Source organism: Girardinichthys multiradiatus, chromosome 14, assembly GCF_021462225.1.
Source record: "Girardinichthys multiradiatus isolate DD_20200921_A chromosome 14, DD_fGirMul_XY1, whole genome shotgun sequence".
Classification (NCBI taxonomy): domain Eukaryota; kingdom Metazoa; phylum Chordata; class Actinopteri; order Cyprinodontiformes; family Goodeidae; genus Girardinichthys; species Girardinichthys multiradiatus.
In genome coordinates this window covers 826,323-848,789 of record NC_061807.1, presented here as the reverse complement: position 1 = coordinate 848,789, position 22,467 = coordinate 826,323, and positions in this window count along the sequence as shown.

The window sequence follows — 22,467 nt, the reverse complement described above, 5'->3', positions numbered from 1 at the left end:
AATAAATCCAAAGCTGGACATTTTCAGGTTGTGAATCATTCAGTGGCCTCTTTGTGTGACTTTCATTTAATTTAATTGAGTAACTGCATTTATGTCTAAAGCTAAAATTTACTTTAACCAGGATATTCTTAAAGCGTTTAGGAAATCATTAATCAAAAGATAATTCAGAATTCTTCTAAATAAACCCCTCACCCTTAAAAAGGGTCCACTGCGGTAGGACCAGGCTTTAGTCCTCGTAAAACCTTTTCAAGTTAGTGAATGAATCAAAAAGGTGTTCACATGTAACATAAACGATCGTACACACACACACACAAAAATATTCAACTTTGCACCTTTTATTTTGTGTTTTTCCTGACAGCCGGATACAGTTATATTTGCTGGTAGAGCAACTTTAGGGCAGGCAACAATTACTGACAAAATGATGATTTCGCAGGTTTATTAAAAAGTATTTTGTTAAGTTGTTAGTCTCCTAGTTTTATGGCGGGGGACTGACAGCATGGGGGAGAAAAGGTAAGTGGTTATTATATGAATAGAGGATGATGATTGTTGGAATAATTGAATATAGACTTATCTTATATTTTCTCCTATTCTTTAACTTGACTATTTGATCTTATAACCTTTCATGATGTATGTGTGAGTAAAGGATGTGTGGGTTTGTCTGCAGGCAAAGATCATAAATGGAGCTGAACTAGCAGAGAAGGAAGCAGTCCAGTTGAGGAGGTCATAAAGATGAAGGCTGATTACACTCAACAAAAGGCACAACTGACCCTACCAGTTGTAGGAGACTGTGGGAAATGTGTTGTTAATGTATAAAGCTGTTTATGACCTGTTTACGATGCAGTTGTTGTTTTCCCCCATCCTTTAGAGAACAATGTTTTTGTAAACTAGGGACCCCCGAAAGACAATAAAAAGAGGAAGCGGTCGGATAGGCTTCAGAGTGGTGCGGGATCTGTAACTGAGCAAATCTTGACCGTCTCTCCTCGCAAAGCGAGTAAAAGGAACTAATACTTTGTCTCTCTTTTCTTTTTGTGTTGTTATAATATTGTAGGTTGGTTAAACCTGACATTAATTTGGTCCTTCGAGAGCCGGATTCCAACTACGCCTGATGATTCCAGCGGGTCGGTAGACTCCAGGAAAAGACCGTGCGCACGGCTGTTTTCAACAGGAAGACACACAGACCCTTTCCGGGACTGGATTTCGGCCCGCCTGCTGGAGTCTGATGGCTGACGGAACTCTGAGAGAGAGAAGAGAGGACAAAGTGGTGAGTGAATCTGGATTTAAAACAAAAGTGTGACGAATGACTGGGGTTAACAGCAGTGCGCCGGAGTTCTGCTTAAAGTATTAGTGAAAATACTGAAAATTCCGAGGTTATAGGGGACGACAGAGTCCTCTTAAGTATTAAGAAAGTAATACTAAAATTCCGTGTTTCCAGAACGGCGGAGTCTGCGTTTAAGTATTTTAAACAACAACAAAAATACTAAGTAAAATCTGCGTTTAAGTATTTTAAACAACAAAAAATACTAAGTAAAATCTGCGTTTAAGTAATTTAAACAACAAAAAATACTAAGTAAAATCTGCGTTTAAGTATTTTAAACAACACAAAATACTAAGTAAAATCTGTGTTTAAGTAATTTAAACAACAAAAAATACTAAGTAAAATCTGCGTTTAAGTATTTTAAACAACAACAAAAAAATACTAAGTAAAATCTGCGTTTAAGTATTTTAAACAACAAAAAATACTAAGTAAAATCCGCGTTTAAATGTGTGTATGTGAGAAATAAATGGAGGATTTAAACCACTAGGTTTTACCTCATACCAAAAACAGTGGGATTGTAAGTGACTAACTTTTGTGGAAGCAAAGGCAAGAATTCTCCTCTCGAAAGAGTTGAAGTGAGAATTACCACAAAAGGAGATTTTTCTGTCACCCTACTGAGCAGAATAATCCAGTATTTAGAATACCCTAGGTATTTATATGCTGGACCAAATTTAAATAAAATAAATGGGAAAAGGGTGATTTAAATACACTAAAATGAATAATAATGTAAAGATTGGAAATTTATGGAAGCACAGGATCAAATTAAAATATTAAAATGAAAATATTTAAATAAATGGATAACCACATATCATTATGATGGTCGTTTAAACTCTAAAAAATTTGTTAATCTATAGGATGCAATAATTAAAAGTACATTAAAGTAAACGTGATTTAAGAAAAATGGACAAAGCAGTAATGTAGATGAGGATGCAGATTATTGCTTAAAAGTAACTAAAAAGAGAGAAATGTGATGCAGGAGACAAGAATGGACGTTTTTGTGGAAAGCAGAAAAGGTCAGAGGGCTAAGAAGTAATTTTTGATAGACTTGCAAAGTGGAATAGCAGGACGGAAAAAAGGGAGTAAAGAGCAGGTGGAAAGTTTTGTTTTGTACCAAAGATCTGATGAGGTTTGACAGGATTGGATGGGCTAAAATGAGTCCGTTTGGTGAATAAATCCATCCCCACCATGGCTGTACCTCATGTATGTTTTATTTGTGTTTATTTTTTATTATTATTGTTTTGAGAAGCTGAAGGCTGTTGATACAGCGTGTCACGGAGGTTCATGGCATGACATGGGTTTTTTCTGTGTAACCTTAGAAAATATTTTACTCTTTTTAATAGCCAGAGTGAAACAAAAAGAGGAATGACCTTTTCAAGAATATAGGATTAGACTGACAAAAGTGTTTAAAATACATAGTGGTCTACAATAAGCAAGGAGTTTATTAACAGCAGTTAAAAAAATGCACTACATGCTGGTTCCAGGGATGCAATTAATACCTGGGTAAGGAGATATTTTATAGGGTTCCCCACAGCAAATCTAGAAGACTATGTAAATCATGCCCTCCATGCAGAAAAAGTTATGAAGGAAAAATAAATAAATAAATAAATAGGCAACATTTGTTTTTCAGCAAGAAGAAGAAGAAGAGCAGATTTATTAAAACAACAGAGGAAGAGAAGAAATTTAGAGGCAGAGGACAAAAACCGCAGGGGTCAGAGAGGAGTGAGCAGAGGAGATTACAGACAAATAACATCAGGGTGTTGATGTTAAAAAAAAGGAGTAGGACCACCTTATTACCACTATTAACTGGATGTTCTGAATAAGCCACCCCTAGACGTAGGGACAGCTTTACTAACAGAAGGAAGAAATGTTATTACTCAACTATAAGATCAGATGACACCAGATGATCTACATATTACCATGTGGTATAAAAATACTCCTGGACAAGATAACATTTATGAAGAAGTATTAAATAAAGTAACCCCTATAAAAGTCATGGTAACTTATGTTTATACAGAAAGGAAGAGTACCTCAGTTGCTGAAGTAGTGTTAGAGGAAGACACTAGGAAGCTCTGCAACATGTGGTCACCTCCACAAATATCTAGGATAAAGAACTCAAGTGGCATGATATGGGAAGAATAGTGCAGAGGGGAAAAGATGTCACAGACTGGTTTGTAACAATAATGAATACAGAAACTAGTTCATCCACAGGATTAATTAGACAATTATTATTTTGGACAGTGACAGTGCAGGATATGGGTTTAGTAAAGGAGCATTACCTGTTCAAATTAGAGCAAAAACAGAATACAGGCCCAGAATAAATAATACCCTTTGAAATATGATGCTCGTGAAGGAATAAAACCAGTAATAAAGGATTTAATAACTGCAGGGGTGATAATAAAATGTGAGGATTCACCAGGTAACACCCCCATTTTTCCAGTTAAAAAACAAGCTCCATCAACAGGAAAGATAGGCAGTTCTGGTTTGCATTTACCTTTTAGGGACAAAGATATACTTATACCAGACTACCTCAAGGTTACTGTGAAAGTCCAACTATATACTTTCAGGAAATGAGTGCAAGTATGGCCAAGTTTGACCCTCCAGGAGGTAGTCAGGGTTGATTATATGTTGATGATGTGCTATTAGCCTCTCCTGATGAGGAGACTTGTAGAAATGATACAATAGCATTATTAAAACATTTAGCAGAAGAAGGACAAAGTTAGTAAAAACAAACTTCAATTGTGTAAAAATGAGGTTAAATACTTAGATCATAATCTTAGCGCAGGGGGACGCACAATTGTAGAAGAAAGAAAGACTGCAATATTACAAGTTCTAAAACCAGTAACAAAAAAGCAAATGATGTCCTTCCTTGGACTAACTAATTATTGTAGAAACTGGGTGCCAAATTATGCAGAAATAGTAACTCCATTAAACAAACTGATGTATGAGGAAGAGCTGAAAATGACATCTAAATTGAAATGAAGCTGAAGAAGCATTTACCAACATAAAACAAGTTCTAGTTTCCAGTACTGCTTTAGCATTACCAGATTATAGTAAACCGTTTGTTCAGATGGTAGATTGCAAGGGACATTTTATGACTTCAGGTCTGGTTCAACAACATGGAGATAAAATGAAAATAATAGCCTATTTCTTTTTAAAACTAGATAGTGTTGCATGTGCGCAACCATATTATGTGAGAGCTGTAATTGCTGCAATAGTGTTGTTTCACCTTTTAACCTTAAAGGTTTCCCATGCAGTTCCAGCATTAATACTGCAGAATTAGGAAAAAAAAAAAGAAGAAAAAAAATTAGAAGTGATTTGCAGGATCACGAAATAGTTTATGTGAATGATTTCTCTAAAAGATGAGAAGGAGAAGACACAAACAGGATATGTATTGGTGACAATGGATATAGTGTTAGAAAAGATGCAACAACAAAGCTCACTACAGGAGATAGCAATGTGGAAAAAACATGGAGCTGAATTAAAAGATAAAAACTATATATGACCAGATAATAAACCTGTCCTACCAAAGAACCTATAAATGGAAGCAATATTTGAGCCATCGTGTTTTCATAATGTCTCAACAGGGGGGAATAGTAGGACAGATATATTAATATTATATAACATATTGATTAAATTCTAAAAAATTCTTATTAAAAAACATTTATTTGTAAAACATGTTTAGCATGTGTAAAACATTATCCACAAGGGAATTTAAGACAACGAAGGGGACAATTTGCAAAACTAAGATACCCTTTTCAAACAATTCATATGGATTTTATTGAGTTAAACCACAGTGAAGGGAAAAAGTGTTGTTTAGTCATTATAGATGCATTTTCTAAATGGATGGAACTATTTCCAACTAAACATTACAAGTACCTCAGGGCTAACACCCTATGAAACGTTATTTGGAAGACCATACAGATTACCACAGTTAAAAATAAGTGGGAGTTAGATGAAGAAGCCAACCTAGCTGATTATATCAGGAGTATGTTAGAAAGCAACAGAAATATATTTAAGCTATGAGGAATGTTCTATTTCCCAGCAGGAAAACCAACTAGTGGAACCAGGAGACTGGGTGTTAATAAGGAGTGTAAAGAAGAAGCATTGGTATTTCACCTAAGTGGGAGGACCCATATTAGTTATTATTAACCACTGCAAGGGCAGTAAAATAGCTGAGAGATCAACCTGGATTCACCTTATACATTGTAAAAAGATCATTTCGGTTGAAAGCTCCGTCAGGGGAAGTGATTTATAGACTGATAATAGGGTGGACCCAGACATTTAGAGTCTGGAGAGATCCGAAAGTCAGTGAAGACAATTAAGACACTGGAACCATTTAGAGGAGTAAAAATTTTAGCCAAAATGATTTCTAGATGGATGAACAATGCTTTCCGATGTTGTGTGTTTATATTTTTTTTATATTGATTTTTATTTTTCTGGTATTTCTGGAAACCAGTCAAGATGAATTAGAATGTAACAACATCTGTTATGAATTATATGAAACAAATAGTGCTAAATCAAGGTAGGAAAGATAACCTAACTATGTGTACTAAACAAACTTCTTATACTTATGGCATTCAAGTGTGCGTGAAATCTAAAACCACAGCTGTGGTGCTGATCCCACTCATTAGCTTGACCAAATGAGGAAGGAAAGGACAGGATTATAGAAGTTATAAATGGTACTTAACTAATGACAGAAGAGACACCTCATGGTCCATGATGGTAGCTGATGAAGGAAACAATTGGACACCAGAGTGGTGCACCACTGCTTATGCTAGTCATCAAAAGAAGTTGTTTAAGTTCCATAAAGCTGATAATGTAATCCAGGTTACAAAGCGAAGAGAGTGAAAATTATGTTAGAAAAGTTAACCATAGATGACTAAGTTCCAGGTTATTACAGGAGTATCAGGAACAAATAATAACTGGTTGTTGATGGTAGAGCAAGCGGCTAACATGACTAAAAGAGATTGTGTTGTGTGTTTGGGTTCAAGGCTTTTATTATAAATAATTCCAGTTGTGATACCACAACTCTGTGTGATGGAAGTAATGAATCAAACTAATCCTAATGAAATGTGTCAGCACAAGGATTCTGTTTTTTCTGTAATTAGAGCAGATAAGGATAAATCAGTTTTCCATAAGCGAGTCACCACTGGAAACTATACATGTATAAATATGACAGAGAGAGGTAATAAATTGGGAAATCTCATTGCAGTATGGTGTATTACAATTGTAAAAGTAAATAAGTGTTTTAAACTAGTCTCTAGAGGAGACAATTGGTGGTGGTTGTTTGATTGATCACCTTCAAAAGTAACAGGACTCTGTGCTTAATTACTTTATAGTTATATCCTATGTTAGTAGATGGAGTAACAGATGGACTATTTAGTGTTAAATCCACATGATTGGTGTGATAGGAAGTGCAGAGAAGCAGCTTGGCAGATTGAGGAAGACTCTACGTACATAGATGCTATAGATGAAGATAAATTAACTGATCAAGTAGCTGCAGGATTTGAATCAAGTATCTGTTGGTGGTGTACGTTGAACAGAAACGTAGACAGGATCAACTATATTCACTACAATGTACAAAAACTAGGAAATTGGACAAAGCGGGTTTGAACTGTCCATGACTAATTGGCTTCAACTTCCCTGATAGCATTCCAGAATAGAATTGCTTTGGACATGTTGTTAGCTGAAAAAGGAGAAGTTTGTGCTATTTTCGGAGAAAAATGTTGCACATTCACACCTAACAACACTGCTGCTGGCTGATGGCAGCCTAACGAAAGCCATAGAAGGTTTGAGATCTCTAAATGGCAAAATGAAAGAGCATTCTGGAGTAGACGCCTCGATGTGGGACTCCTGGCTGGATATGTTTGGGAAGTATACAATTTTAGTATCATCAGTAATAATTTCCTTTGCAGTGTTTGCTGCAATTTTGACATTGTGTGGATGTTGCTGTATACCCTGTCTCCGTTCTCTGTTTAATCGTCTCATTACCACAGCTACTTCTCCTATGGAAAACAGAGTTACACAACTCTATCCTTTACTTAAACCTCAGGATGATGGAGGTGATGAGGATGTGACGGACCACTTTTCTGATGTATACCCAGATCCATTTCTATATGTGTTAGGGTTAATTAATGATTATATATGTTTTAACTTTAATAGAAGTGAAGCTTGCTGTTCAGAGTGATTATATCTTATATGTACAAAAGCTGCAAGATAGAGACAGGATGTTCTAGAACATTCTGTCGGTGCAGCTGTATCCAATCTTATGAGTGTGCATCCCTCCCTTTAGTGGTTGGAGCATTTTGTAACCAGGGCGTTTTTCTCTTATCTCTTATCAATAAAATGCAGAGGGAGCAGAGGCTGTCTTCAGAGTGTTGGTGGAGGATTGTAACTGAGCAGCCTCTGAAACACTCTCACCTGCAGGTTAAAATGAACTAACTTCTCTGTGTCTTTCTTTGTGCAGAATTGTGAAAGTGTTTGGTGTTTAAACCTAACATAAATGGTCCTTCGAGCCGGATACCAAGACGCTTGACGATCCCAGTGGGTGAGTGAGATTCCAGACAAATCTGTGGCCACAGTACTAATACCCTTTCCGGGACTGGTCCCTCCCTGACAGGCTGGGGTCTGACGGCTGACGGTACTCCCGAGGACACAGAGAACCAGTGAGTAGGTCTTTCATTTAAAAGGAATGAGTGATGAAATGCAAATGACCTAAAATAGTACAGTATAGAGAAACCCTGACAATTCTAGACACTATCAGGTGAACTAAAATAAACAGTTAAATTCCGCAGGAGGGTAGACTCCCTTAGTTGAAATAGACTAATTAAACTCTACACAGGACGGCGGAGTCCTCTGTTGAACTAAAATAGACAGTTAAATTCCGCAGGAGGGTAGACTCCCTTAGTTGAAATAGACTAATTAAACTCTACACAGGACGGCGGAGTCCTCTGTTATGTTTTTGTGAAAGTAATTACAGTAAGAGTAAAACGCGTAAAAAAGTGTGACTGAAAAACGTGTGGAAGAGTGAATGGAATCGTAATGACCATTAGGTCCTTACTTTTCATATAAACTGAAAACAGATAGTAAATGGTGAGCCTTTGTGGATGCTTGTAGGCAAGAAAATCCCACCTGAACAGGGTTGAAGTGGATTTTACCACAACTGACTTCTTGATCACCATCCTGTTTTCAAATACATAAATCCAGTATTTAGAATACACCAGGTATTAAAAAACATACTGGATCTAAATTTAGTTCAAAATGGGAAAGGGGCAAAGTAAAGAGAAACAAAAGTTACTTGATAACCTTACATGCAAAGATTGGAAAGCGGTAGAAAAAGAAAATCAAGATGCAGTAGAACCCCTATGTTATTGGATAAAAACCTATAATTATAATGGAAAGCTGTCTACAAGTGCCCTAACAGAATTACAGAATAAAATAAAAATTAAATGCAAAAATAATGAAAAACAAATGAGAAAGGAAGGTTATGCACAGACTCAAGTCTGGGTTAAAATAGCAAAACAACGTGAGGAAGGAGAAAGACTGGCAAAACAGGAAAGAGAGGAAAGGAAGCGACAAAATAAAGAGAAAAAAAAAAAAGCAAGTGAAGAAGAGCAAAAGAGAGAAAAAGAGGAAGCAAAATGGAAAGAAGCAGGACATGAGAACATAATGTTTCACAGAAGGGAAGATAATGAATATTCTGGTCCCTACTTAGCGTTGCAACAGCAGTTACTGCAGCAACAGGGAGGGGCAGTGGGGAGAAATGATATAGATGCACCCACTGCTCCACCACCACCATCACCACCTGGATATACACCACGAACACCAATTGCTACTCGAAGCACTGGTGCAGTGGGTAAATGGTCTGCAACATTGGGACATTTATTATCTCCATTACCTAGGGTTAGTCCCATGACCCTAGATGAAGGAGGGGATGTGCAAACTTTTCCCCTCATTGAACTCCCTAACCCACGAGCAGGCGCAGAAGGCCAATCAGACATAATTAGAGTTTATCGAACTTGGACCCAAGATGATGTTAAAAAGGCTGTAGAAGGAATCCCACACCCTAGAGAGGATGTGGATGAGAGTGTGAGGCAGATGGAGGATCTTAGGAAAGCCTACCATCTGAATGGAATAGAAGTCCAACAAGCATGGATGTGCAAACTTGGCCCTGACTGGTATCATGTGAAGGGAGGTTATAATCCATCAACTGCATTAGGAGCACCTCTTGCAGCTGGTAGCGGAGAGCTAACAACCCAGTTAGATCCTCTCCTGGATAGAGTAAAAGGAAAATATAAAAAGAGAGCAAATTACACTGAAATGACCAAAAAGGCATTGTTCTGGACAGTAACTGTCCAGGCTGGAGTGCACCTAGACCCAAAACAAAAATGACACATCTTTTTCACAAAAGAAGAAGAGGAACTACTTAAACAAGTTCCTGAGAGACTATGGTCACAAGGACCTACTGATGTTGGCCTGGTAAAAGGAGCACTTCCTGTTGTGATAAGACCAAAAACAGAGTACAGACCCAGAGTTAAACAATATCCTCTAAAACCAGATGCAATGGTGGGAATAGAACCTGTTATTGAAGATTTAAAGAAGGCTGGAGTATTAATTGAGTGTGCTGAATCACCCTGTAACACACCAATATTCCCTGTAAAAAAGGCACCCCCATCTGTGGGATGGAGGATGGTTCAAGATTTACAAGCGGTAAATAATGCAGTAATACAAAGATCTCCGTGTGTAGCAGATCCACACACGTTATTAAACTCTTTGAACCCAAAAGCAAAATACTTCACTGTGGTGGACATAAGCAATGCATTCTTTTCTGTACCACTACACAAAGACAGTCAATACTGGTTTGCTTTCACCTTTAAAGGGAAAAGATACACTTATACCAGATTACCACAAGGATATTGTGAAAGCCCCACCATCTACTCCCAAGTTCTTACATCCAGCTTGGCCACTTTTGACCCACCACAACAGAGCCAATTGCTCACGTATGTGGATGACATACTAGTTGCATCTGAAACCGAAGAAAAATGCAAAAAAGACTCCATAGCACTCCTGAAACATTTGGCTAAAGAAGGCCACAAAGTCAGCAAAAACAAATTACAGTTTTGTAAGGAAAGTGTGAAATATCTGGGCCATCAGCTCAGTTCAGGGGGAAAAACAATAATGGAGGAAAGGAAAACTGCAATTCTGCAAGCACCAAAACCATTGACAAAGAAACAAATGATGTCTTTTTTAGGACTCACTAATTACTGTAGAAGTTGGGTGCCAAATTATGCAGAGCTAACAGCACCCTTGCAAAGCCTGATGTACAAAGAGGAACTTAAAATGTCTGACTACCTAAAATGGAGTTCTGAAGCAGAAGATGCACTCTGTAAATTGAAACAAACTATGGTGGGAAGTTGTGTGTTAGCATTACCAGATTACAACAAAGACTTTGTACAAATGGTAGACTGCAAAGGAAATTTCATGACCTCCGTGTTGACACAGCTACATGGAAGTAAATATAAACCAGTAGCCTACTATTCAACCAAAATGGATGCAGTGGCGTGTGCCCTTCCACATTGCGTTAGAGCAGTGGTGGCTGCTTCCCTAGCAGTCACGTCTAGCGCAGATGTTGTACTATTCCATCCACTCACTTTGAAAGTACCTCATGCAGTTTCAGCACTGCTTTTGCAAACTAAAATGAGTTTTCTGTCACCTGCAAGACATCTTTCCTGTATGTCTATCCTGCTGTCACAACCACATCTCAAAATAGAACGGTGTACAGCACTAAACCCAGCAACATTAATCCCCACAGAGGAGGATGGAGAAACTCATGATTGTGAAACATTATCTGAGGAAATAGCAAAAAGCAGAAAAGACTTAAAAGATACTCCTTTGACAGAAGGAGAAATATTATTTGTAGACGGGTCTTCCAAAAAGGATGAGAAAGGTAAAACAAAAACCGGATATGCTGTAGTGACTCTTAATAAAGTACTAAAAGCAGAAGCACTCCCTTCACACTACTCAGCGCAAGCTGCTGAGTTAGTAGCCTTAACTGAAGCATGCAAATTAATGACAGGAAAAAGTGCAACAATATACACTGATAGCCAGTATGCATATGCAACAACGCATACTTTTGCACAACATTGGAAAAATAGGGGTATGATTACCTCCACTGGAAAACCTGTAACACATGCAGCACTATTAACAGAGCTATTGCAAGCAGTCCAACTGCCAAAAAAGCTTGCAATATGCAAATGTGCAGCACACACCACAGGAACAGACACTGTGACTAAAGGCAACGCCTTTGCTGATAAAACTGCTAAAGCAGCTGCAGAACAACAACCAAGTAGTCTTCTCCTAGTAACAATGGAACTAAAAGATGAAACATTACTGGAAATGCAACAACAATCACCCCAAAATGAAATACAAACCTGGCTAAAAAAGAGAGCTCAACTTAAAGAAGGAATATACACCTGACCAGAAAATAAACCTATCCTACCAAAAAACCTATACAAATGGGCAGCAATATCGAGTCATGGAGTTTCTCATGTCTCGAGAGGAGGAATGGTAGGATTAGTGAACAAAATATACACAACATATGGATTTAACTCTTATTCAAAAAATTTTTGTAGAACATGTTTGATCTGTGCCAAACACAATGCACAAGGGAACTTCAGACCAAAAAGGGGACAGTTCCCCAAAGCAAAATATCCTTTCCAACACATACATATGGATTTCATAGAATTAAATAAAAGTGAAGGAAAAAAGTACTGTTTAGTAATAATAGACTCTTTTTCTAAATGGATAGAGTTATTTCCTACACAAAATCCTGATGCATTGACCGTAGCAAAAGCACTATGTAAAGATATCATACCTAGATATGGAATTCCAGAAAAAATATATAGTGATAATGGAACTCATTTCGTCAATCAAATGATAGAAAAAATAGGAGAAGCCCTACAAATGGATCTTAGACATCACTGCGCTTATCACCCTCAAAGCGCTGGTCTAGTAGAACGAATGAATGGAACAATAAAAAATCGATTAAAAAAGTGCATGGAAGAAACAGGAAGACCATGGACTAAATGTTTAGACTTAGTAAAGCTCTACATAAACATCACAAGCACAGGAGGACTAACACCCTATGAAACCCTGTTTGGGAGGCCATATAGATTACCATTCTTTAAAAATAAATGGGAAACTGATGATGAAAGCACACTAGCAGATTACATGAGAAAAATGTTACAGCAAAAACAACAAACAGATGAACACGCAAGTGACCATGAGCCTTTTGTGTCTACACAGGAAAAACCATTAGTTGAACCTGGAGACTGGGTCCTGATAAAAAGCATAAAGAAGAAGCATTGGCATTCACCTAAGTGGGAAGGGCCCTATCAGGTGTTGTTGACCACTGGAACTGCAATTAAGATTGCAGAAAGAAACTCATGGATCCATCTGACACATTGTAAAAGAATAATAGAACATGACTAAAATAAGTTTCTTAATAGCAGTGTATATTCTAACCATCATAATTTGTGTTGTGGTCATAGCATTGTGGTATCTGCTGTAGCATTGTGACTTTTCAACAAACCTACAGAGGAAAGTCCGGCTACAAAGGGAATTGTAATTATAGTTTACAATTGTCTCAAACCGGTGAAGATCTCCACAACTCTGTTTAAAGGTGCTTAGGAAAGGTTCCAATCTATAAGTAAGATGTACACCCCCACACACAAGAAAATAGTGCTAGTAGCTGGAATAATCTCAGTGGTAATTGTAGGAGCTATTTTACTATGGGAACGTTTTTACGAAGAAAGAAAAGATTTGAGTAAAAGACAAATAAATGTTAATTCCTGCCCAAATGATGTAGGCATCAGAACCACAAAACTATGTGTACCAATACAAAAAACCACTACAGTAAAAATACCCTGGGGAACGCTTGGAACAGCACGTGATGGCACAAATGAACAAGCCTCAATGTATAAGAAATGGGAGTGGTATTTGACCTATGGAGATGTGCAATGGTGGAGTTGGAAATACTTAGTAGCAGAAACAGGACAGGACTGGTCTGATTGGTCCACAGGTCCAGCAATTAAATGGAGAAGACAATTGACCCTGATAAAAGATGAAGGAGGTCTAACCTTGACTGTAATCTCCCCCAACAACACGGGATGTACAGACTTTGTGGCGGCACCATATGTAGATTCTAGCCAAGGCCAATATTACTGGCAGATTCAAATATGCGTTAAAAACATTACTAAGCCACTTGCGGTAATACGGCATGATGCCGCCACACCTGAAAACACAACAAACAAATGGCATATGGGGCTAAAACTATTAGTGGAGTTTAAGACAGAACCAGTAACCCCGGATGACTGGTTCAAAATAACTACAGGAATATCTAAAATAGATAACAACTGGCTCTTAATGGCAGAACAGGCTGCCCAGGCAGTAAAAACAGATTGTGTAGTATGTATGGGAGCCAGACCACTGTTACAGGTGGTCCCCTCAACGTTGACAGAAAAATGCTTAGTAGAAGTAATGAACAGCACAAGACTCTCAACAAACTGTACTATGTGGGATAAGATTTATCCCTTGACTACAGCTGAAAAACAAAAACCGATGTTTTCAAATAAGGTTGCTCCAGGAAATTTTTCTTGCATAAACCGAACAGGTGTGGGGTCAAACATAAGCAGACTTAATGAAGATCAATGTACCTCCACCATAACAGTAGGTGTCAGCTTTAAACCTAAAGCACGCAGCGACATCTGGTGGTGGTGTGGAGACGATAAACTGTATGACAGGTTGCCATACAACACAACTGGTTTGTGTGCATCAGTGTCATTAATATTTCCCGTGTCTGTCATTCCACTCTCAGTGGCAGAGTTGTTGGGTACAGTAGCCAGCATATTTCCACATACCTGGAAAAATAGAGAAAAAAGATCAGGATGGAGTAAAGACGACCCTACTTATATAGATAGCATAGGAATACCAAGAGGAGTTCCTGATGAATATAAATTAGCAGATCAAGTAGCAGCAGGTTTTGAATCCACCATATGCTGGTGGTGCACAATAAATAAAAATGTTGACAGAATAAATTACATCCATTACAATGTGCAACGACTAGGAAATAAAACTGAAGAAGGATTCTCAGCCATCCATGAACAATTGTCAGCTACCTCTTTAATGGCTTTCCAAAATAGAATTGCTGTCGATATGCTCTTAGCTGAAAAAGGTGGAGTATGTTCAATATTTGGGCATCAATGTTGTACATTTATTCCAAATAACACCGCAGCTGATGGGAGCCTCACCAAGGCCCTGGAGGGCCTTAGGTCACTTAACAGCAAAATGAAAGATCATTCTGGAGTTGACACCACAATGTGGGATGGGTTTGGAGAAATGTTTGGTAAATATAAACAATTAGTGTTGTCTATCCTTATGTCAATAGCAGTCTTTGCAGCTATTCTCACATTGTGTGGATGTTGCTGTATTCCGTGTATAAGAGCTTTGTGCACTCGCATAATAACCTCTGCTATTCAGCCAGTCAAAACAGAAATGTCAGAGATGTATGCCCTCCTGAGACCTGAGGAGACAGAAGGAGCCAGTGATGATGATGATGATGACCAGGAAGAAGAAGAGACTTCTCTGCATTTCCCTGATCTGTATCCTGACCCTAACGACAATTAGTTGTATACAGTAAACTTAAAGACCTCCTGCTACTTTTTTAATGACATGTACAGATAAAACACACCATGATGTCTTAACTGAAAATCTGAGAAGAAAAGGTTAATGATTGATGTATCAAGTGTTTAAAACATTTATAAAGAGGAGGAAAATGTTAGGGTTAATTAATGATTATATATGTTTTAACTTTAATAGAAGTGAAGCTTGCTGTTCAGAGTGATTATATCTTATATGTACAAAAGCTGCAAGATAGAGACAGGATGTTCTAGAACATTCTGTCGGTGCAGCTGTATCCAATCTTATGAGTGTGCATCCCTCCCTTTAGTGGTTGGAGCATTTTGTAACCAGGGCGTTTTTCTCTTATCTCTTATCAATAAAATGCAGAGGGAGCAGAGGCTGTCTTCAGAGTGTTGGTGGAGGATTGTAACTGAGCAGCCTCTGAAACACTCTCACCTGCAGGTTAAAATGAACTAACTTCTCTGTGTCTTTCTTTGTGCAGAATTGTGAAAGTGTTTGGTGTTTAAACCTAACAATATGATTCTGTGATTTAAATGTCAGTAAGTACCTCTTGTCTTTGTACTCATGAAGATAAACTTACAGTTACAAAATTTGACAGACGTGGCTGTTAAGTGATATGAGAATATGAGCAGATATAAGACAAACAGGGGGGAAATGTTGGAATAATTGAATATAGATTTATCTTATATTTTCTCCTATTCTTTAACTTGACTATTTGATCTTATAACCTTTCATGATGTATGTGTGAGTAAAGGATGTGTGAGTTTGTCTGCAGGCAAAGATCATAAATGGAGCTGAACTAGCAGAGAAGGAAGCAGTCCAGTTGAGGAGGTCATAAAGATGAAGGCTGATTACACTCAACAAAAGTCACAACTGACCCTACCAGTTGTAGGAGACTGTGGGAAATGTGTTGTTAATGTATAAAGCTGTTTATGACCTGTTTACGATGCAGTTGTTGTTTTCCCCCATCCTTTAGAGAACAATGTTTTTGTAAACTAGGGACCCCCGAAAGACAATAAAAAGAGGAAGCGGTCGGATAGGCTTCAGAGCGGTGCGGGATCTGTAACTGAGCAAATATTGACTGTCTCTCCTCGCAAAGCGAGTAAAAGGAACTAATACTTTGTCTCTCTTTTCTTTTTGTGTTGTTATAAATATTGTTAGATTGGTTAAACCTGACAATGATGAAGCAATAAAATGAAGGAGATGTGGGCTTACTGTTGGTAAAGAGCGAGGACCTTCTGAAGGAGGTGACCTATCCAGTCTGATGTTAGCCAGTGGTGGTGTTTGGTGTTTTATGTTTTTTTTTCCTGTTTCTTTCAGGAGGAGGTCTGCAGTGGTGTGGACGGCGTTGGAGGGTGGACCGGGAGGTGAAGATGAGGTAAGTAGCTCAGCAAACCGTTTCCAGGAGGAAAGTCTGAGAAGCAGTGAATAGATTAACAGTGGAGACCAAAGCAGCATTCTTCCTTGGATCCAAGGAACAAAGAGGTCGAGCAATAGACCAAAGCAACTTAAGTAGGAGCATGAACTAGATCCTGACAAGACGGAGAAACAACCTCAGGTAGGAGCAGAAACCAAGGCGAGCGAAGATATTTGAAATGTAGGTTTGATTGCCATGCTGGAAGTGCTTAACAATCTGTCATGTCTTTTTTGGTTAATGCTCCTCTTTATGCTCCTCCTGATTAGCCTCAACGAGCTGCAGCTGCTGGACCACATCTGCAGATAGGAGAGTTTCAGGCCTTGTACACACATAGCAGGGTATTTAAAAAATGAATATATCCCCTACATCATTTTTAAAAATATTATCGTACACACGTGAGGTTTTTCAGAGAAGTTTTCATCCATACAACCCGCAGGAATACGCCACTGAGCGTTGTGTTAAACACTCCAGACCCATAGGGGACCTTGTACTGCAAAAATGAAACCAATGTCAGCAAATCAGAATCCTTCAAAACAATTACAACTTCCTGTTAGGTATAAGACATGGCGGCAAGCGGTTCATTTGTGTGTACAGAAAAATAAGTTGAAACTTCTTTTAAACATAGTTTTATAATACAAAGCTGATAAAACACAAGATAGTGTCGACTGGGAATCGTTCATCATTCATTTTTACTCCACTGTCTATAAACAATGGTCGCACATTTGACGTCAGCGCCGCTATATTTGTCGCAGACAGTGATGCGCTGAACCGTGCAGTTTATAAAATGTCCGACCAGAGAGGACAACATTCTGGATCACTGTTACACCACCATCAGAGACGCTTATCACGCCGTCCCACGTGCTGCACTGGGCCAATCCGACCACATCATGGTCCACCTGATTCCTGCATACAGGCAGAAACTAAAGCTCTGCAAACCTGTTGTGAGGACGACAAGGAAGTGGAGCAGTGAGGCTGTGGAGAATCTCCAGGAGTGTTTAAGCTGTACAGACTGTGATGTGTTCAGGACTACTACCAACAGTCTGGACAAGTACACAGAGGCTGTGACTTCCTACATCAGCTTCTGTGAGGACAGCTGTGTACCATCATGCACCAGGGTGAGTTACAACAACGACAAACCCTGGTTCACAGCCCAACTCAGAAGGTTAAGACTGGATAAGGAAGAGGCCTTCAGGAGTGGGGACAAAGACATATACAGAGAGGCAAAGTACAAGTTTGGCAAGGCAGTGAAAGAGGCCAAACGACTGTACTCTGAGAAGCTCCAACACCAGTTCTCAGCCAACGACTCTGCGTCTGTCTGGAAAGGGCTCAAGCAAATCACCAACTACAAGCCGAAAGCCCCCCACTCCATCAACGACCGATGCCTCGCCAACGACCTGAACGAGTTCTACTGCCACTTTGAAAGACAAAGGGACAGTCCTGCAACCATCCCCCACGACGCCCCCCAACAGCTGCAGCCACAATCCACCACCCCCATCTCTCCAACCTCAAGAGGGGCCTTGGCACCTCCAACCCCCACGCCGAGGACGGCTCTTTCCATCCAGGAGAGGGACGTCAACAAACTCTTCAGGAGACAGAACCCCCGGAAAGCTACTGGTCCGGATTCTGTCTCACCAGCCAGCCTGAAGCACTGCGCTGACCAGCTGTCTCCAGTCTTCATAAACATTTTTAACACCTCACTGGAGACATGTCATGTGCCAGCCTGCTTCAAGTCCTCCACCATCGTCCCTGTTCCCAAGAAGCCAAGGACCACAGGGCTTAATGACTTCAGACCCGTCGCCCTGACCTCTGTGGTGATGAAGTCCTTTGAGCGCCTTGTGCTCTCACACCTAAAAGACATCACCGACCCCCTCCTGGACCCCCTGCAGTTTGCCTACAGAGCCAACAGGTCTGTAGATGATGCAGTCAACCTAGCCCTTCACTTCATCCTCCGGCACCTGGACTTCACAGGAACCTACGCCAGGATCCTGTTTGTGAATTTCAGCTCTGCCTTCAACACCATCGTCCCAGCTCTGCTCCAGGAGAAACTCTCCCATCTGAGTGTGCCCGACTCCACCTGTAGGTGGATAACTGACTTCCTGTCTGACAGGAAGCAGCGCGTGAGGCTGGGGAAGCACGTCTCTGACTCCCTGACCATCAGCACCGGTTCCCCCCAAGGCTGTGTTCTTTCTCCTCTGCTCTTCTCCCTGTACACCAACAGCTGCACCTCCAGTCACCAGTCTGTCAAGATTCTGAAGTTTGCGGACAACACCACCCTGATCGGACTCATCTCTGATGGTGACGAGTCCGCGTACAGATGGGAGGTGGACCATCTGTTGGACTGGTGCAGCCAGAACAACCTTGAGCTCAACGCTCTAAAGACAGTGGAGATGGTTGTGGACTTCAGGCAGAACCCAGCCCCACCTGCCCCCATCACCCTCTGTGACTCCACAATTGACACTGTGGAATCTTTCCACTTCCTGGGAACCATCATCTCCCAGGATCTCAAGTGGGAGCCAAACATCAGCTCCCTCATCAAGAAAGCCCAGCAGAGGATGTTCTTCCTGCGGCAGCTGAAGAAATTCAACCTGCCAAAGACTATGATGGTGCACTTCTACACAGCCATCATTGAGTCCATCCTCACCTCCTCCATCACCATCTGGTACGCCGCTGCTACAGCCAAGAATAAGGGCAGGCTGCAGCGTGTCATTCGGTCTGCTGAGAAGGTGATTGGCTGCAGTCTACTGTCGCTCCAGGAACTGTACACCTCCAGGACCCTGAAGTGGGCAGGGAAGATTCTGGCTGATCCCTCCCACCCTGGTCACAGACTCTTTGAGACTCTCCCCTCTGGCAGGAGGCTGCGGTCCATCCGGACCAAAACCTCACGCCACAAGAACAGTTTTTTCTCATCTGCCACCAGCCTTGTTAACAAAGCTTGGACTCCTGCTTTACTTGCACAATGATCATCTGCACTGTTGTATTGCTCTTGCATCTTATACTGCTCTATACTTACTCTCACTCACTTAAAACTGTGCACATATATTTATATTATATTGTAGATATGTTTATACTGTTTAATTTGTACTGTATTACACTGACTACGCCAAAACAAATTCCTTGTATGTCCAAAAACGTACTTGGCAATAAAGCTTTTCTGATTCTGATAAAAGTCCGTTTGATTATGGACACAGGCAGGCTCAAAAAAATCTCCACGTTGGCTGGAGTTTTCAGAATTATTAATTTTTAGTGATGTAAAACGGAGTTATTGTGTAGATGAAAGGCCAAAATGCATAAAAAGTTATTCATTTTCCCAGATCTCCGCCTAGGGTGGACAAGGGCACAGACAAACACACACCTTCCTGCACGCAGCTCTGTGGATATGATACGTTATTTTAAATTACCCTCAGATATAAGAGTGTGTGTGTGTTTGTAGATGGCTGTTTATCCTGTGTGTCTTTGTGTTTCCCTGTAATGGACTGGTGACATCTCCAGGTTGTACTTCGTCTCTTACTGGAAATAGGCACCAGCCCACTATGACCAGCCCACATGGATTAGCGAGTACAAACAATAGATGAATGGATGATGTCACCTGGTACAATGTTTCTATATGGAAGCTCTGCTGATGGCATAACTTTATCAACTTTGCAGCAAATTATTATTAGAATAACTTCTCCCAGGAACTCTAGACCAGAATCATAAACTTTTCCTGCAACTTGATTTCATGCAGTGTTTGAATTATTGAACAGACATCAACTGTGTCTGTTGAGAGCGGCTAAATTACTCGAGAGCAACTAAATTAGTCGCTCTCGACTAAATTAGACTTCTTTTAGAAACTGTACCCCATGTGTGGGATATAGATATGGGGTGTTATGATAATTATTTTATATGATTGCTATAGCTCTCTGCCCTGATCCTTAAGATTTGTTTCCCACTGATTTGCAAATTGTTGCTGCATCAAGTTCTCATCTATCTTTATGTGTCTCTTTTTACTTACACTTGGAAGACTTTTATACTAAATTCCAAGATTACTAACTTTATTCTTTCACGTAATATTTCATTTCAATAGTTTAGTATTTTTTGACCTGACATACAGTTTTTGTCTCTATTATCAATTTGATGAGGTGCACACTTTTTCATAACTTAGGAGATGTAGATGTGTTCAAAAGGAGAAAGAGGAGAGGATACCAGGAACATTAAAAATAAATGTTTTAGAGTCATCATAGTATTTATTCAATTAAAAACAAAATAAAACACTTAAAACAAAATAAAATAATAATAATTAAAACATAAACCAAAAAAATATAAACAATTTAATTTGATGTTGAATTCACACAAATTACTTTGCAATTAACTACTAAAATCCCTCTTTTTGTGATATCTCTAAATTTAATAAATGTTTTTCATAGTTTATTAACATTGATCCATGCCATGTGTTTTATAAACATATTTTTGGTTTATGCTGCATGCTTCAGTTGTATTTCCTATATTGTTTTCAACAACCATGAGTTCATCTCATCTATACTAGGGTTGGGTCCTCTATGCAATATGTAAATATAGTAGTTATTGCCTTTATCTTTAATAAGAATCAGGTTTAATCAGGAAGATATAAATTCATGAGTGTGAACAAAAAGGCCCTGCAGAGCACGGATTCAAAGATGTTGCTGAAACACCAAAGAAAGAAGCACAACCCATTAAATCCTAGTTTATTTCTAGTGAAGCTGATTAATGATCCCAGTTATTGTTTTATGTTGTACTCTGTTCTGTTTTAAACACCTCTCTCTTCTAAACATCCCCATTTATCTTCATTATTTTCATCATCTGCATCTCTACAGGTTCCAACAGCCTCTCTGTGAACAGAAGCTGTCTTTCATAATTTTTCATTTCCTCATCCAGTTTCCACTGGGACTCTAGGAGTTCTTCTTTTTGCTTTAATTCCAGTTTCTTGTCATCAAAAGTTTCTCCGTCATTTATTGTTTTTTCCACCGACTGAAGTTCTTCTTTGTTTTTCTCCCTTTTAGTCTCAACGTCTTGGAGTCTTTTGGCCAGATGATCTTTCTGGGTGTCCAGTAGATTTTTAACTTCATTCTGTGTGTCAAGTAACTGCTTGTTGACATCTTGGAGTTGTTCTATGTTCCTCTGCAGCTTTGAGTTCTCGACTGTTGTTAAAAAAAAATAAAAAATGAGATGCAACCAATTAGGTAAAGTTCTCTGTCATTCCTTGCAAAAGTTGTTTCTAGATTAAACTGTACTTGGTAACCCAATAAATGAACATTTTGGACTACATATAAACAAACAGTTGTTCATTTAAAAAAAATAAAAAAACAACAAATGTCAAGTTAATCCAACAAATCTGACAGTTTTAAATGGTTTACTATCTCCATGCAACTGGAGTGCACTCCACAACGAATCAAGCGCACCCATCCCTGTCATTGCTCTATCTCAGCAGGCAAATCTATAAGGTAATCCTGTTCACCTGTGCTCAGATTGAATTCTATTCAGAGAAAGAACTTCAGCTGAAAGCTTCTCCAAAGACACCACTAGTAGGAACTGGACAATATTATTTGAAGTACATAATTCATATTTAATTCAAAAAACTAAAACTGTACTGAAATTTACTGATTGTTTGTGGTTGGATACATATTAGTATGCATGCTTTGCACATAGTTTGTTTACCTTTTTCATTCACTGTTAAGTTAAAAGTAAATTACTAAAAGCATTAATTAAGAAACTAGTTAAATATAAGAAGTCAAAGTAAACATTGTTGTTTCTGATGTTTAATGTTTATCTCATCTGTTTGTAGGTTATCAACCTGCTGTTAAGATCCATCTAAAAAGAAAGGATGAATAAAGAAATGTGACTGAGCTGAGTTGTTCCTGCGTCTCTTAGGAGGAAGAAAGCCTTTTCAAGTTTGGGAAAATGCTGAAGTGACTTCAGATGGAGAAAAAACCTGAAACTCCTATTATCTCCACTGACTTACTGGTTCTGTCATTTTCTGTCCCAGTTTCAGGAGGTTGTCCACTGAGTCGTCTATTTTCCCCAG